The sequence below is a fragment of the Heteronotia binoei genome, chromosome 7 (genome assembly GCF_032191835.1).
Source record: "Heteronotia binoei isolate CCM8104 ecotype False Entrance Well chromosome 7, APGP_CSIRO_Hbin_v1, whole genome shotgun sequence".
NCBI lineage: Eukaryota > Metazoa > Chordata > Lepidosauria > Squamata > Gekkonidae > Heteronotia > Heteronotia binoei.
The window spans coordinates 15,482,572-15,500,319 of NC_083229.1; the positions used below are offsets into that span (position 1 = coordinate 15,482,572).

Consider the following 17,748-nt stretch of genomic DNA (forward strand, 5'->3'; position numbering starts at 1 on the left):
ACCCCACTGCTTACCGTCCCCCACTGCGAAGACTGCCCATTTATACTCACTCTCTGCTTCCTATTACTCATCCAGTTTTTGATCCACAAGAGGACCTGTCCTTTTACTCCATGACTCTCAAGCTTTCTAAGGAGCCTTTGATGAGGAACTTTATCAAAAGCTTTCTGGAAGTCAAGGTAAACAACATCTATCAGGTCTCCTTTGTCCACATGTTTGTTCACCCCCTCAAAGAAATGTAACAGGTGAGGCAAGATCTTCCCTTGCAGAACCCATGCTGAGTCTTCCTCAATAACCCGTGTTCATCAATGTGCCTACTCATTCTGTCCTTGATAATGGTTTCTACCAACTTTCCCGGTATTGAAGTCAGACTGACTGGCCTGTAATTTCCCGGATCTCCTCTGGAACCCTTTTTAAAGATGGGGGTGACATTTGCTACCTTCCAGACCTCAGGAACGGAGGCAGATTTCAATTAAAGATTACAGATTTTTGTTAGAAGATCCACAAGTTCAACTTTGAGTTCTTTCAGAACTCTCGGATGTATGCCATCCGGACCTGGTGACTTATTAGTTTTTAATTTGTCTATCAGTTGTAGGACCTCCTCTTTTGTCACCTCAATCTGACTCAGGTCTTTCAACACCCCTTCCAAAATTAGTGGTTCTGGAGCGGGCAAAAAGTTCTCATCTTCCACAGTGAAGACGGAGGCAAAAAATGCATTTAGCTTCTCAGCCATTTCCCTATCCTCCTTCAGTAATCCTTTTACCCCATGGTCATCCAAGGGCCCCACTGCCTCCCTGGCTGGTTTCCTACTTCTAATATATTTGAAGAAATTTTTATTGTTGGTCTTTATGTTTTTTGCAATATGCTCCTCATAGTCCCTTTTTGCCTGCCTGATCACAGTCTTGCATTTGATTTGCCACAGCCTGTGTTTTTTACTAATCTCACTTGGACTGGTTTTCCACCGCTTAAAAAGTCTTCAAAAGTCCTTTTCCCCTAGGAACCTCCTGCTCCAATAATATCTGTTCACATTTAGCCAAGAGCTCTCTGCAACGTGATCATTACCCTGTTTACTTGTCTTAGCTGAGCACATAACAGATAAGCCCCTTCCAGCAAAAGTAACCTATTCTAGGTTACTCTCCCTGTGCAAAAAGCTCCCCCCCTCCAACACCTAGAGGAAAAAAAAAAGTTTGTGCAGCACAAAAGTAGAGGAAACTCTTTTTATTTACGTCTTTGCAAAGTTACAGCAGTAAACAAGTACACATCCGAGAGTTCAAACTGAGGTCTGGAAAAAAACAAAACCAAAGAATTCTGTTGTATTAGGAGCTCTCCGACACAGCAGGGTGAGTAACTCAAAGTGGACTTGCAGCTAGCTTGCTGGCTGCTGTTTCCTAGGCACGTCGGTGAAGGCAGTGTGTTTGAGTCTGTCCGTAACAGCGTGTGAAGCCCCTGGAAAACAAGAGAACAAAAAGACACACATCTGGATATATTCTTGGAGGTAATCATTATTGGCGACTCCAGGGAGACACTCACATTGCAGGTGGTGAAAAGTAGCAATTAGAAACCTTACTGATTTAGGTGAGAGAAAACAACAGTGGGGTTGGATATAACCATATTTTCCTATCACTGTAAAGAAGGGAGGAAGGGTGTGTGTGTCCCTCCCTTTGAGCACAGAAAAGGCTCTGCTAGAGGTTATGGGACACACGCAGAGGAGCACATGGGATGCGGAGAGCTATAATAAGGAGGATCGATTTAAGCTGACCGGATCCAAGTATTCTCTGCAAATAAAGAGATAGGATTGTTTCTCTCCTCCCACCCCCCCCTGCTGTGTGCTGGGAAAAAAGATGGAATTGAACTGTTAAGTGATGACCAATGGCTTGAATTCTGGAGAGAGCACATTAAATCAAAGTCTTCAAAGGTGGGATAAAAAAGGTAGTCCCCTGTGCAAGCACCAGTCGTTTCCGACTCTGGGGTGACGACTCATCATGGCAGTTTCACGGCAGACTTTTTGCAGGGTGGTTTGCCACTGCCTTCCCCAGTCATCTACACTTTACCCCCAGCAAGCTGGGGACTCATTTTAGCAACCTCGGAAGAGTGGAAGGCTGAGCCGATCTCGAGCCGGCTACCTGAACTCAGCTTCCAATGGGATCGAACTGAAGTCGTGAGCAGAGAGCTCTGCAGCTGTACCACGGGGCTGCTTAAAGGTTCAAAGGTGGGATACACCAACTTATAAAACTCACATGGCTGATGAAACACAGTGACTGCCTGTTGGCAGGGCTTGCCTTAATTCTACCTGGCCACAAGTTCACTCGTCTCTGTATTGTGAGCCGTTAAGTCACTTCTGTCTTCTGCCAAGCCTCCAAATTAATCACCACCCAAAATGTCTTAGGCAGAACAGCATTGTTCACGTCTTGGCAAATTGAAGGCTGCGGCTTCCCTTACTTGAGTCAATCCAGGTTGAATCTTCCGCTTTTCCTGCCGCCTTCAACATTTCCAAGCTTTGCATAATGAACATATGAAGCTGCCTTAAACTGAATCAGACCCTCGGTCCATCAAAGTCAGTATCGTCTACTCAGACTGGCAGCGGCTCTCCAGGGTCTCCAGCTGAGGTTTTTCACACCTACTTGCCTGGACCCTTTTTAGTTGGGAGATACCTGGGACCTTCTGCTCACCCAAGCAGATGCTCTACCACTGAGCCACCGTCCCTCCCAACATGAACATACACACATGAACATGCATGAAGCTGCCTTCTACTGAATCAGACCCTCGGTCCATCAAAGTCAGTATCGTCTACTCAGACTGGCAGCGGCTCTCCAAGGTCTCCAGCTGAGGTTTTTCACGCCTCCTTGCCTGGACCCTTTTTAGTTGGAGATGCCAGGGATTGAACCTGGGACCTTCTGCTTCCCAAGCAGATGCTCTACCACTGAGCCACCGTCCCTCCCCCAAGAGTTACTGCCTTCCAGTGACTCTCGCCTTCTCACAATGTGACCAAAGCATGATAAGACTCGGCTTAGATATTTTCGCTTCCAGGGAGAATTCAGATCTGATTTGGCCTCACGCCCACTTATTTGACTTTGGGCAGTCCGCAGTACCTGTAACGCTCGATGTTCTCCCTGTTCGCTTTCATGTCCATACAAAGTTGTGAGGGAGTGCTAAAGACAAGTCCATTGCATCACAAACGTATCTAAATCAAGGAGCCCAAGCCAGAGGAAAGGGTAAAGGGTCATAAGGGTCAAGGTAGTCCTCTGTGCAAGCACCAGTAGTTTCCAACTCTGGGATGACATCACATCATGACATTTTCACAGCAGACGTTTTTATGGTGCGGTTCGCCATTGCCTTCCCCAGCCATCTACACTCCCCCCCCCCCCCAGCAAGCTGGGTACTCATTTTACCAACCTCGGAAGGATGGAAGGCCGAGTTAACCTGGAGCCGGCTACCTGAACCCAGCTTCCACCGGGATCGAACTCAGGTCGTGAGCAGAGCTTAGGACTGCAGTACTGCAGCTTTACCGCTCTGCGCCACGGGCCCCTTAAGGGGTCATAGCTCAAGCTCGTCTGATCCACACGTGCGCCAAAGTGCACTCACAACTCCATGCTGCAGACAGAAGATACCATGTCCAAAATATCCAGGTCTTTTTCTGTAGCAGGAACTTCTTAGCATATTAGGCCACACACTCCCTGATGTAGTCAATCCTCTAAGAACTTACAGGGCTCTCAGTAGAGGGCCTACTGTAAGCTCTAGGGGGACTGGCTACAATGGGGGGGGGTGTGGCCTAAGATGCAAAGGAGATTCTGCTAGAATTCCTTACACGGCTCTCAGTACAGGGCCTACTGTAAGCTCTAGGGGACCTGGCTACATCAGGGGTGCGTGGCCTAAGATGCAAAGGAGATTCTGCTAGAATTCCTTACAGGGCTCTCAGTACAGGGCCTATTGTAAGTTCTAGGGGGACTGGCCACATCAGGGGTGTGTGGCCTAAGATGCAAAGGAGTTCCTGATACAAAAAAAGCCCTGAAAATATCTAAGCTAAGGAACCAACCGACCGACCAGCACAATACTGGAGGAGAAAGGTATCGGAGCTTGGCCCGTTCCCCCAGCTGTGCTGGTTTTTGACTTGTGGGAAGAACATTTTATGCAAACTTGAATTCTTTTTTATCACTTCATTCTACAGCCTGTGTAACCTTAGATCAGGAGTCACCAACACAGTGCCCATGCGGCCAGCTGATGCTTTCCTGGTGCCCACCGTTTTTAGAAACTGGGCAGGGTTCGGTGGCGATTCGGCCCAGTAAGGCTTCTGATTGGCTGTGCAGATTTTTTTTTTTTAAAAAGAAGATATTGGATTTATATCCCGCCCTCCACTCCGAAGAGTCTCAGAGTGGCTCACAATCTCCTTTCCCTTTCTCCCCCACAACAGACACCCTGTGAGGTAGATGAAGATATTGGATTTATATCCTGCCCTCCACTCTGAAGAGTCTCAGAGTGGCTCACAATCCCCTTTCCCTTCCTCCCCAACAGACACCCTGTGAGGTAGATGAAGATATTGGATTTATATCCCGCCCTCCACTCTGAAGAGTCTCAGAGCAGCTCACAATCTCCTTTACCTTCCTCCCCCACAACAGACACCCTGTGAGGTGGGTGGGGCTGAAGAGGGCTCTCACAGCAGCTGCCCTTTCAAGGACAACCTCTGCCAGAGGTATGGCTGACCCAAGGCCCAAGGCCACTCCAGCAGGTGCAAGCGGAGGAGTGGGGAATCAAACCCAGTTCTCCCAGATAAGAGTCTGCACACTTAACCACTACACCAAACTGGCTCTACACCAAATGTGGCTTTGTTGCAGTTGTCGCAAACAGATCTCCTCTCCGGAGGAGGTGAGGGCCCTGCGGAACCTTGAACAGTTCCGCAGGGCCTGCAAAACAGCCCTCTTCCGGTTGGCACATAATTAATTGTTATCGGAATGCCTGAACATTCAAATCTCGAACATCAGATTATTCAATACTGGAATATTGAAGAACTGATTTAAGGAAGGTAGCATAGTACATACTGAAGTGAGTTTTACGTGTTTTTATGTATTTTATAAGTATTTTATATATTTTATTGTATAATTATAATTATTAATGTATTATTAATGTATTTTAAATTGATTTTGTTAGCTTTTTGTGTTGTGAGCCGCCCTGAGCCCGCCTCGGTGGGGTAGGGCGGGATATAAATCAAATCAAATCAATAAAAAATCTTTACTGAAGGTAAACTGTGGCAGCCATTTATGTGGCCAGCTCCGCCTCTAGAGGAAGCCATTTTGTGGCCGCACCCACCACACTACGGCTGAACACTCCATGCGATCAGAATTCCAAAGGCGCCTGCAAGCTGGGGACCCCTCTTCCTTAGATTTTTTTTTAAGCATTAATTGCGTTCATAGGAAACACCCACTGAGGTCTGCGGATGAATCCAACGGAATCTCCCCATTCACAGGCAATATATCTTCCACACCAAGATGCTGGGGAAGACATGGGCTTCAGTGCGGTGGTAAACCTGTGCGTGATTTGTACCATATGTATCGAGGCGCAGTTTAGTTTTAGCGTTGATGTTCTGATTTTTTAACCGCATTTTAATTACGTAATGCAGGGGACCCCAACCATTGGTCTGTGGACCGTAGCCTGCTAGCAACCGGACCACGGAACAACGCGGAGGTGCTGCACTGCCCCTGCCCACCCAGGTGGATGAAACAGGCAGTGCCGCCTCAGGCGAGGGTCTTTAAATGGGAGGGGGAGATTGGCCTTCTGCTGCCTGGATACCTAGCGGGGAGGTAGCAGAAACAGCCCAAGTCTCCCCCTCATTTAAAGACCCTCATGGGAGCGGGGATGGGGCATGGGCAAGACCCCCAGTGCTGCCCCCTTCTGATCTGTGAAAAAATTATCTTCCACTAAACCGGTCCCTGGTGCCAAAAAGGTTGGGAGCCCCTGATGTAATGGATTCGATTGTGTGGTTTTACGATGGAACCCACCCCCGAGCCTGCTTGCCGGGAGGGTAAGATACAAGCGAAAGCAAATACATATACCATTTCCATCTACAGGCAAGAACCTGCACAATCCATACTGAAATATTCCCTGCACGTAAAGAGATAGATGTCAGAGGAAGGGTTCGATAATACTCTTTCTATTAGGGTTTGTAGAATCTTTCGGGCTCAAGTGCCGTGTTCTACTGGAGAAAGTTTTTCTTCCAGACGTTTTGTTCTCGGCTGCGGAGAGCATCCTCAGTGGCGTTGACCTCACTCAATGCACAGCAGCCAAGAAGGTCAGAGCGCCTGCTCCGGGTGCAACGCCACTGAGGATGTTCTCCGCAGCCGAGAACGAAACGTCTGGAAGAAAAACTTTCTCCAGTAGAACACGGCACTTGAGCCCAAAAGATTCTACAAATCCTAATGATGTTACCAGCCGTGAAAACCTGAAATCTTTGATAATACTCTTTCTCTTTGACATTTTGTTTTCCATTCTTTTTTTTTTAAAAAAAATACGGAGCACCATCAAAACCCATCTACGGTCTGAAGCAATACAGTCCAACCACGGGTCTACCGTGGCAGCAAGAATTATGCCTGGAGGAGTGGCCGTGACCATCTGGCCCTGCATGTAAACCTCCAGGACCATTTGGTTAGTTACCATTGGAGACAAAGATGGCCTTTGATCTGATTAGACAACTGGAGTTCTTACATTCTAGCAATTATGTCTTGATGGAAGAAAGCCTGGAGTGTGAAAACCTGACCTGGGCTGGCACTGTTATTCCAGAGCACAGGAGTCTTTTCACTCTGGTGTCTTCAAACTTCTAAATTTGTCTCCTGAAAAGCTACTGTATTCCCAATTATATCTCACAGCCCCGTTCCCAGGAAGGTGATATTCAATAAAAGTTCACGACAGGCCATTTCCAGATGTACTGCAACATCTTGTTTGGGCTGTCTTTTAATAGCTGGGCTTAAACAGATAAAGATCATTTTAATTCTAACACTGTAGTTAGGAGATCAGCGGGTATTTATGAATTGTGACGCTGCTTGGAATGAGACAAAATGAAGACGCGCAATTTCACAAAGGTCCTTTTTTTGGGAGAAAAAAACCCAAACCTCCTAAACCTGGCTTTATCAATTAATGCAAGGGTCCCTAACCCTCAGGCTGTGGACTGTTAGCGACTGGACCGTGAGCTGCATAATTATTTCATTATATATTACAATGTAGTAGCAATAATAATAAGACGATGACATTGGATTTATATCCTGCCCTCCACTCCAAATTTCAGAGTCTCAGAGCGGCTCACAATCTCCTTTACTCCCCCCCCCCCACAACAGACACCCTGTGAGGTGGGTGGGGCTGTGAGAGATCTCACAGCAGCTGCCTTTTCAAGGACATCCTCTGCCAGAGCTATGGCTGACCCAAGGCCATCCCAGCAGCTGCAAGTGGAGGAGTGGGGAATCAAACCCGGTTCTCCCAGATAAGAGTCTGCACACTTAACCACTACAGGGGAAGAAGGTCTATGAGAGCTATGGCTGACCCAAGGCCATCCCAGCAGCTGCAAGTGGAGGAGTGGGGAATCAAACCCGGTTCTCCCAGATAAGAGTCTGCACACTTAACCACTACAGGGGAAGAAGGTCTATGAGAGCTATGGCTGACCCAAGGCCATTCCAGCAGGTGCAAGTGGAGGAGTGGGGAATCAAACCCGGTTCTCACAGATAAGAGTCCGCACACTTAACCACTACAGGGGAAGAAGGTCTATGAGAGCTATGGCTGACCCAAGGCCATTCCAGCAGGTGCAAGTGGAGGAGTGGGGAATCAAACCTGGTTCTCCCAGATAAGAGTCTGCACACTTAACCACTACAGGGGAAGAAGGTCTATGAGAGCTATGGCTGACTCAAGGCCATTCCAGCAGGTGCATGTGAATGAGTGGGGAATCAAACCCGGTTCTCCCAGATAAGAGTCTGCGCACTTAACCACTACAGGGGAAGGTCTATGAGACCTATGGCTGACCCAAGGCCATTCCAGCATCTGCAAGTGGAGGAGTGGGGAATCAAACCCGGATCTCCTAGATAAGAGTCTGCACACTTAACGACCACACTAAACTAATAGGAATAAAGCGCAAAATTGTATCATCCTGAAATCATGCAATTGTCTTCCATAAAACTGACCCCTGGTGCCAAAAAGGTTGGAGACCGCTGAGTTAATGTACTCAAAGTCCTTTTGGGGGGGGGGATTATGGAATTAAGTTGCATTTATACTTCTACAAATAGAAACATTTAGATGCAGGACGAGTCAAAGATCTGAGGTCCTGTCTGAATTCTGGGAACACTAATTAGTTTGTTTAATCAATTTAATTGGCTGACAATCAGAATGATGGCGCTTTAGACTGTCAGACTGGAACCTGGGAATTCGGGTTAAAATCCCTACTATACTAGGGAAGCTCTCTGGATGACCTTGTGCCTGCCACACTATCACCCTAGCCTGTATCTTGGAGCTGTTGGTAAGAAAACAGAGCCGAGAACAACACTGTAAACTGACTGGGGAGAAAAGTAAATATCTTGTTATGGTCAAGGCATTTCACTGTAGGGAAAACCATTCACCACTAGCACTTCACGCAGGTCAAATGTCACAGAAACAGCTTCCATACAGCTTCACTTCCAACAGGGGTGCTTTCTAAGTTCACCTGCCAACCAGAGCAAGGGAGCATGAGGCAGAGTAGTGGGCGCCACCGTTCCCTCTAAGCTGCAGAGTCCTGTGAGCAAAAATTGCTTCGTGAGCTCCTGGCATTAAAGTTGTGAGCTACTGCATGTTTTACTGTGCTCTGGGGTCATCCTCCTTCCAGAGCAAAGACAAAAATGGGCGAGCTGGAGGCTAAAAATCTGTGATCTAGCTCACGCGAACTCAGCTTGGAGGGAACACTGGTGGGCGGACATGTTGAATCAGCTGCTATTCGTAACACGTACTCCTGTCTCTAGAGCGAGGCCGACAATTTACTTTCATGGGGTGCTCTTCCACGCCCTTACTCTCTGGGGATCAGACCATTTTCGCAGACGACCAGGATGCCAATTAAGCCTGTCGAACACTCCCTAGCATTTGGCTGCAACAACTGTTTCGTTTAAAAACACATTGGCAGAAATCAGCGACAGGAAAACGTAGCCATGGAGTTGGCACGATGTCGTATTTAGAGATGGGAATGAACCTGGAAAATGGAGGTTCGACCCCACTTCGTGGTCCATGAAGTCACACGAAACACGAACCTTCATAAACCTCCCTGTCTACTGAACTGATTAGATTGGTGAGGTTCGAAGTACGATCTGAAATCTTCCCCCTCTTTCTGCTGGGGAGGGGGCTCCCTGAGGTCAGCAGAATTGGGGGGGGGGGGGAGATCTTGCAAAAGCCATTTAAAGGGAACATTCCCTTTAAATGGCTTTTGCAAGTGGGTGCCACGCGTGAGTGAAGTCCAAGCGGTGAGTTCATCACTTCCAACTGTGTACGCTGCCTGCTTGCAAAAGCCATTTAAAGGGGATGCTTGGAAGTGGGAAGGGGGAGGAGCGAAAGGGACGGCTTAAAGGGCTTCCATCTATTTCAGCCTAACAGAAGAAGAAGAAGATATTGGATTTATATCCCGCCCTCCACTCCGAAGAGTCTCAGAGCGGCTCACAATCTCCTTTACCTTCCCCACCCCCAACAGACACCCTGTGAGGTAGATGAAGATATTGGATTTATATCCCGCCCTCCACTCCGAAGAGTCTCAGAGCAGCTCACAATCTCCTTTACCTTCCTCCCCCACAACAGACACCCTGCGAGGTGAGTGGGGCTGGAGGGGGCTCTCACAGCAGCTGCCCTTTCAAGGACAACTTCTGCCAGAGCTATGGCTGACCCAAGGCCATGCTAGCAGGTGCAAGTGGAGGAGTGGGGAATCAAACCCGGTAAGAGCCTGCACACTTAACCACTACACCAAACTGGCTCTCCAAACTAATAGTTGACAGGCACACCAGCCCCTCTGTTAGGCTAAAATGAATGCAAACCATTCCAGCGTTCCCTCTCTCTCTCTTCCCCTGCATCCTTCCATGGACTCCCAAAACCTCTGAAACCATGAGGAGGGTTCGTGGGTAGGGATGGGCACAAACCTCCAAGTTCTCGAACCAGCTATGTTCTTCAGGAAATTAGGTTTGTGCCCATCCCTAGTTTAGAGAGTGTTGGACTAGCATAGGAGTCCCAGATGGCCCCTTGGATTCCTTTATTAATCACCAGTTGAAAAGAATCCAACTGGACAGCTATGCAGAATTTACTAGCCTGTAAAATGAAATTGCTAGCCTGTTTGTCTACACATAATCATAGCGGATATTTGTGGCACATGGAAGGCATGGGGAAAAACCCAGTTTTTTCCCATTTTAAAGACAGTTCCAATTCAAGCCTGAAGGAGAAAATTATCTCTACCACAAGCAAAAAGTCAAGCCTACATTCTGATACTTTAGTTGTGTTACTGAACAAATATGCAATGATCAAAAGACCAGAGTAAAAGAAGATGTTGAGATTTGGCCCCTTTATTTCCTTTCAGAGGTAATAAATGTGCAGCACTTGAAGAATCACAGAGATACGACATAACAGCAAAGACCCCAATGCTCAGGGATACTTCCAGAATACTAAATAAGCAACAGTGTATGGCAGACTATTTTCAACCAAAACAGGCTGGCCATGTCTTGCTCTTGTATTGCTGTAATTTGCCTTATTGTCTTTGGATCAGGCCAAGCATAAATGCACATAACAGGTTGTTGGGTATGAAGTTCAGTTGCCTGAGACTTTTTTTTTTTTTTAACAGCAGGTTTCCATTTCTAACTTCTGCAAAAGTGCGCTGGAAATGCTTACTGAATTCTCAGAAGCCTCTGGGCTGGAAAAATAAGATTTCCAGCACTGAAGGGTGGGACTTCAGTGCCCTACACTTTGGCCTTCTCTGTAACGGTCACCAAAACCAGAAATAAAATTATACAACAGAAGGGAGGTCATGCAAATCTACACAATGTGTGCACTGAGCAACTGCCCTTTCTTTGGTGCAGAATTTTAATTTTCTTAAAAGCACAAGGACTGCAGATTTATACCCCGCCCTACTCTCTGAATCAGAGACTCAGAGTGGCTTACAATCGCCTATATCTTCTCCCCCCCCCCCAGCTACAACAGAAACCCTGTGAGGTGGGTGGGGTTGAGAGAGCTTTTACAGCAGCTTCCCTTTCAAGGACAACCTCTGCCAGGGCTATGGCTGACCCAAGGCCATTCCAGCAGCTGCAAGTGGAGGAGTGGGGAATCAAACCCGGTTCTCCCAGATAAGAGTCTGCACACTTAACCACTACAGGCTCCCATCAAGCCCCCGAGCAACTGGCTGTAGTCTACTTCCTTCTCCCTCTCTCTTGCTTCCTTCTGCATCTCAACTTGATTTGCAAGGCTTGCTTAATTGCACAGGAGCTACAGAGCAAAACCTCGATTTTCTCCATTGGTTGAAGCTCCTCCCCCTCCCAGTCCCCTGGGGAGGGAGGGAAAGAGCCAGAGCTTCCTTTGCCCAGTTCCCTGGATCCCCCGGGAGAAAGACAAAGAAAGCACCTAAAAGAACAATGTTTTAAGCATGTTTTATTTTTATTTTTAGTTGTGTTTGTCTGTAATTCATATCTCTGCTACCTAATCTTAAATAGGTATATGCATGGTCCAGCCTGACAAGGCCTCATTTATGTCAGATCCAGCCCTCATGAATTTGATGCCCCTCCTCTAAGTATTTCTAGCAAGTACAACCTCTCTGCTCCTTTTTGGTGCAACCTCTTCATAAGCAGATGACTATTTTCTGGCATTCAAGCCAAGAAAAGAGTCACCTACACCTAGAAATGATAGTGTCAGGTGGGTAGTCATGTTGTCCTGCAGCAGAAGAACAAGATTCGAGTCTAACCGCGCTTGAAAGACCCACGAGATTTCCTGGGTGTGAGCTTCTCAGTCATGACCTGGATAGCCTAAGCTACTCTGATCTCAGTGGATCTTGGAAGGGAAGCAGAGTTGGCCCTGGTGAGTACTTGAACGGGAGGACACCAAGGAAGTCCAGGCTTGCTCCACAGAGGCAGGGAATGGGCAACCATCTCTTGCCTTGAAAACTCTACGTGGTCGCCGTAAGTCAGGTGTGATCTGATGACACTGGGGTGTGAACTGGCAGAGACTGACCAAGAGAGAGATCTTGGGGTCATGATAGATAACTCACTGAAAGTGTCAAGACAGTGTGCGTTTGCAATAAAAAAGGCCAACGCCATGCTGGGAATTATTAGGAAGGGAATTGAAAACAAATCAGCCAGTATCATAATGCCCCTGTATGAATCGATGGTGCGGTCTCATTTGGAGTACTGTGTGCAGTTCTGGTCGCCGCACCTCAAAAAGGATATTATAGCATTAGAGAAGGTGCAGAGAAGGGCAACTAGAATGATTAAAGGGCTGGAGCACTTTCCCTATGAAGAAAGGTTGAAACGCTTGGGACTCTTTAGCTTGGAGAAACGTCGACTGAGGGGTGACATGATAGAGGTTTACAAGATAATGCATGGAATGGAGAAAGTAGAGAAAGAAGTACTTTTCTCCCTTTCTCACAATACAAGAACTCGTGGGCATTCGATGAAATTGCTGAGCAGACAGGTTAAAACGGATAAAAGGAAGTACTTCTTCACCCAAAGGGTGATTAACATGTGGAATTCACTGCCACAGGAGGTGGTGGCGGCCACAAGTATAGCCACCTTCAAGAGGGGTTTAGATAAAAATATGGAGCACAGGTCCATCAGTGGCTATTAGCCACAGTGTATGTGTGTATATAACATTTTTTGCCACTGTGTGACACAGAGGGTTGGACTTGATGGGCCGTTGGCCTGATCCAACATGGCTTCTCTTATGTTCTTATGTTACCCTCTGATGAAGGGAGCTCTGACTCTTGAAAGCTTATATGTTGGAAATCTTGTGAGTCTTGGAAATCTTGTGAGTGCTGCTGGACCTGTATTTTGCTACACCTTCTAGGCATAGAAAGCAAAGTTCTTTGATGAAGAAGTTGCAGGGATGGAACTCCTCTCTATTCCCCCCACAGACTAAAGGAAAGGAGGTTCTTTATATCATTTGTTTTGAGAATCAGTTTGGTGTAGTGGTTAAGTGCTCGGACTCTTATCCGGGAGATCCGGGTTTGATTCCCCACTCCTCCACTTGCACCTGCAGGAATGGCCTTGGGTCAGCTGTAGCTATCATAGGAGCTGTCCTTGAAAGGGTAGCTGCTATAAGAGCTCTCTCAGGGTGTTTGTTGTGGGGGGGGGGAGAAGTTAAAGGAGATAGTGACTGCTCTGAGATTCTCTTAAGATTCAGAGTATAGGGCGGGATATAAATCCAATATCTTCATCACTTTGGCTTGTTTCTGACACAGTGACCATCACAGATCTGAAGAACGAAAGCTAATGCGGCTTGCACAATCTGCTTAAGTCTCAAATTCAAAGTATTTCTTTCTACGCCTATTTTGGCAGGGACCAGAAATCATGCATCATGTTGTAGCAGGGGATTGCTCCCATGAAATATATACCAAAACAAAACTCACTAAGAAATGTTTGTGACAGTTCAGTGTTTATCTGAGCCTCGCACGGATTTCAAGGGGTGATGGAGACAAACTAAAACTAATTATCTGAAAAGGAGTGTGTCCGATAAAGGGTGGGATCAAAAGAACCAACGAATTCAAAGTCTTGAGCACGACAATCGGGGCTTTCTATTTTTGTCTTTTTGTTTTAGAAGCTCAAGCCAGTGGGCAGCCAGTGCCGTGGAATCAAGTTTCAGATTTATTTTAATTTGCGATTTATACCCCGCCCTATCCTGCAAGTGGGCTCAAGGCGGCTTACAACATTAAAACATTACAATAACAATAAATAAAACATACCAAATTAAACGTATAAAAAACCCATCAAATTTGGGCCTGGGGGGACCCAGGTTTGAATCCCCCAACTCTGCCATGAAATCCATTGGGTAAGCTTGAGCAGCCGTGGCCTAACCTACCTCACAAGGTTGTTGTGAGGACAAAATGGAAGAGGCGAGAACCACATGTGCTGCGCTGAGCTCTTTGGAGGGCAGGATAAAAATCTGACAGATAAGAAGCCCCCTTCATTTACTAACGAGGAAATCCCTGGTGTATCTGTAACCCAAACTCTGGGCTTTCTTTTTTTGTAGCAGGAACTCCTTCGCATATAAGGCGCACACCCCTGATGTAGCCAATCTTCCAAGAGCTTACGGGGCTCTTCTTACAGGGCTTACTGTAAGCTCTTGGAGGACTGCCTACATCAGGGGGGTGTAGCCTAATATGCAAAGGAGTTCCTGCTATAAAGAAAAGCCTGCCCAAACTCAAAATAAAAATGGGTACCTACCAGCCCACCTACGGAAACAGGTTGTCTTCTCGGTTCTCCAAGGTGTCCAGCGTTTCCTAACAAGAGAAAAGATTTCTTTTTACAAACCATAACAGCTTTAGACTTTCAAATTCTAACAAGTCAATAAATAAAAAGTCATGACGTTGCAATTTAAAAAAACAAATAAACCAAAAACCTAAGAGAAAGTTTTAGGGGAAAAAAAAAAGACAATTCTAATGTTTTAAGTTCTTAGTTACATTATTTGTCCATAAATGCTAGGATTACCAGTTACTAGTTATGAGGTTTTACATTTGTTTAATAGGGAATAATTGGCACCAATTAAACTGACCGAGCTAAGGCTTTTTAGATGCCTAAAACAAATTAAGCTTTTTAATATGAAGTTTTAGGTGGAGATCTTAAAGCCTCTCTCTCATCTAAAATAGAACTTGCTAATTGGCACGCTTCCTGCTTTTTTTATTGGTTATATTAAGATAAATTAAGTGAGATTAAAATCTTATTTGATTTATTTACCTTTTGCAAATGAAGACCGTTTTAAGGGTTACACATCCTCAGCATCTGACGAAAGCGACCTCAATTAGTCAAATCAGAAAGTCTTTAAAAGCTTTGCATTTATTGCTTCCAGCACGGAGCGAGGTGGTCATTAACGTACCAAAATTCTCAAAACACAAAACAATAAAAAAAGTCCAAAAGTTGTGCTAGTGAAGAAATGCTCAACAAGATGAAAACTAAATCCACAGGTTTTTTTTATTATTTGTTTTTTCTTTTCATAAAAATGCATTAACTATTTTAAACCAAGATTTTTGTTTGTTTGTTTCATTTAAAGATGTGGTGTTCCAGCAAATCGAGACCATTTGGATATTTCCTCTAACAAGCCTTTAGAAGTCTTTATTGCATGTATATAAGATGAAAGTATAGGCGTATATATAAATATATATATATATATATGAAATATACCTTTAAGTTTATACCATTTTTTTAAAGAAAAAGATGCACAACGTTTTAATAGAAGTCATTTTTATGTTGATCGCTGTTAAAATCGCTGTCTCCCTGTTTACCACTATTTATGAAGGTTTTAAAATAAATAATGCATACTCTCACACACACTTGGTTTGCTTTTTTTCTTTCAAAAGTTTATTTAGTATCAAGCAAGAGTAAACTTTGCTTAACACTACAGAACATTTTCAAGACTCAAGTTACAAAATACCACATTATTTGCATCGGTGATCTGCCTTCCCTTTTTACGCATGTTTGCAAAGAGAAAGACTTAGCAAAATGGTCGAAGGATAAAAACTAGAAGAACTAAACTGCTGAAAAAACCTTTAAAATAAAAGGTTACGCTTAAGGTTAAGAGAACGGATTAACATATTTAAGTAAACCTAGCTGGTTTTAACGCTAGTTAAATCAAATGCTATTTTTTTTCTCCCCCCCCCCCCCTTCTCCTTTTGATCACCTACTCTCCCTTTCCCCCCCTCCCCAAAATACAATCTGGAAATAACAAAGCTCCATAGGGTTTCACGCATCTTCCTGTCCGGGTTTTTCATTCAGCAAAAAATAGATAAAGCTCAGTCCGTCCATTCAGATTAAGCACTTTTGACTTTAATAAAAAGGGAGATTGTTCATAGAAAAAATTACTTTGAACAGTATACAGGACTGGTGGAGATTGGGTATTTCACAACATCAGACAGTATAATCAGTATCTGGCATATGGCTGCTCTCTGTAGGCTCCTTTCGCTGTCCGGGATGGAGGCGCCTTGTGTCTTGAGTTGGCCCAGTCTTCCTGCCCTGAAATAAGGAAGCACAACAACAGCGTTACGACTTCTCCCCCCAAAAACCCGTGCGATTGGTTTTTCCCTGCTGGAGATAAACAGATCGATCTGAAGGTATCCATCCCACTCAACAGTCCCCAGCCCCGGTGCCCACCAACGCATTTTCCAGGCACATAGTTCACTCTTCCTTAAAGCAAAGACCCAACCTTTGCCATCTGCAAAGGGCTTCGGCCAATCTTTGCTTTCCTCCATTCTCACTGGAGCAGGAAAGAGCTTGGGAGGCATCATCATCATTATTATTATTACCTTTAATTTATACCCCGCCCCCTCCGCAAGTGGACTCAGGGTGGCTAACAGTTCAAAATTTCAGACAATAAATACAATTAAATGATCAAGCTACAAACAATAAACACTTTTAAAACATTTTAAAACCATTTTACGGGATTGTCCTTTACTAACAGTTAAACTCGTAGTAGTTCCAATATTTCAGTAGTATAGGTGGCCGTCCTCTCCCGGTTTAAGTGCCAAAGGCCTGTCAGAATAACTCGGTTTTGCAGGCCCTGCGGAATTGAGAGAGGTCCCGCAGGGCCCTTATGGCCTCCAGGAGTGCATTCCATATTTCAGGTGCTACCACTGAGAAGGCCCTAGACTGTGTAGAGCACAGCCTGGTTTCCCTTGGTCCGGGGATTGAGAGCAGATGTTGCGTCCCTGAACGCAGTGCTCTCTGGAGAACATGTGGAGAAACGTGGTCCCAAAGATAGATAGGTCCCCGATCATATGGGGCTTTAAAGGTCAATACTAACACCTTGGAAAGGACTCAGAACACAATAGGTAGCCAGTACAGTTCTTTCAGCACCAGCTGAATGTGCTCCTATCAAGGGAGCCTCATTAACAGCTGTGCTGCTGCGTTCTGCACTAGCTGCCGTTTCCGGGTCAAGGGTAGCCCCATGTAGAGAGCATTACAGTGATCTATTCTCGAGGTGACCGTGGCATGGATTACCATTGCTAGGTCGTCGTGTTCCAGGAAAGGGGCCAACTGCCGAGCCCGCCGGAGATGGAAAAAGGCGGATTTGGCAGTGGCTGCAACTTGAGCCTCCATTGTCAAAGAAGACTCAAGAAGCACTTTCCAAGCTCTTGACCTTAGGGGCCGGTATCAGTGGCACCCCATCATCAAGACAGCCATCTTCATTATAGAAGAATGTTTCATTTTGGAACCTGCCAGCATTCTGTGATTGGCCACTGTGATTCTGTGATTGCACCCCCACCCCCATGACAGCCATTTTGTGATGGCCCTTCCCACCTGACCTGTTTTCTAGTATCACAAGTGCCCAGTGTCTCATCAAGGTTGGGAAAACTGATTTTGCTTCCAAGCCACATATGTATTCTTCTCTGACATCAGCATCCCAAAGTCAAGGATCAAGACATCAGCACCCCAAAGTCAAGACATAGTTCTCATTGAGGCTAACCGGGATGTACTACTTTAAATTTCCGGGGGCTTAAAATAACTGAAAGCTCCTCTCTCATTTGAGTGTGGACTATTCCATCACAAGCCTCCGCAACACTAATATAAAACAGCCCGGACCCAGGTTTCTATA

General features: G+C 45.7%; 1 long non-coding RNA gene across 1 annotated transcript; it reads right to left on the reverse strand.

The window, feature by feature from the left end:
* Positions 1-1,200: 1,200 nt before the first annotated feature.
* On the reverse strand, positions 1,201-14,510 carry LOC132574936 (uncharacterized). The gene is made up of 2 exons (XR_009555650.1): positions 14,388-14,510; positions 1,201-1,443 (listed from the first exon to the last, which is right to left on the reverse strand). It is a non-coding gene; the product is annotated as an uncharacterized LOC132574936 (long non-coding RNA).
* Positions 14,511-17,748: the final 3,238 nt, after the last annotated feature.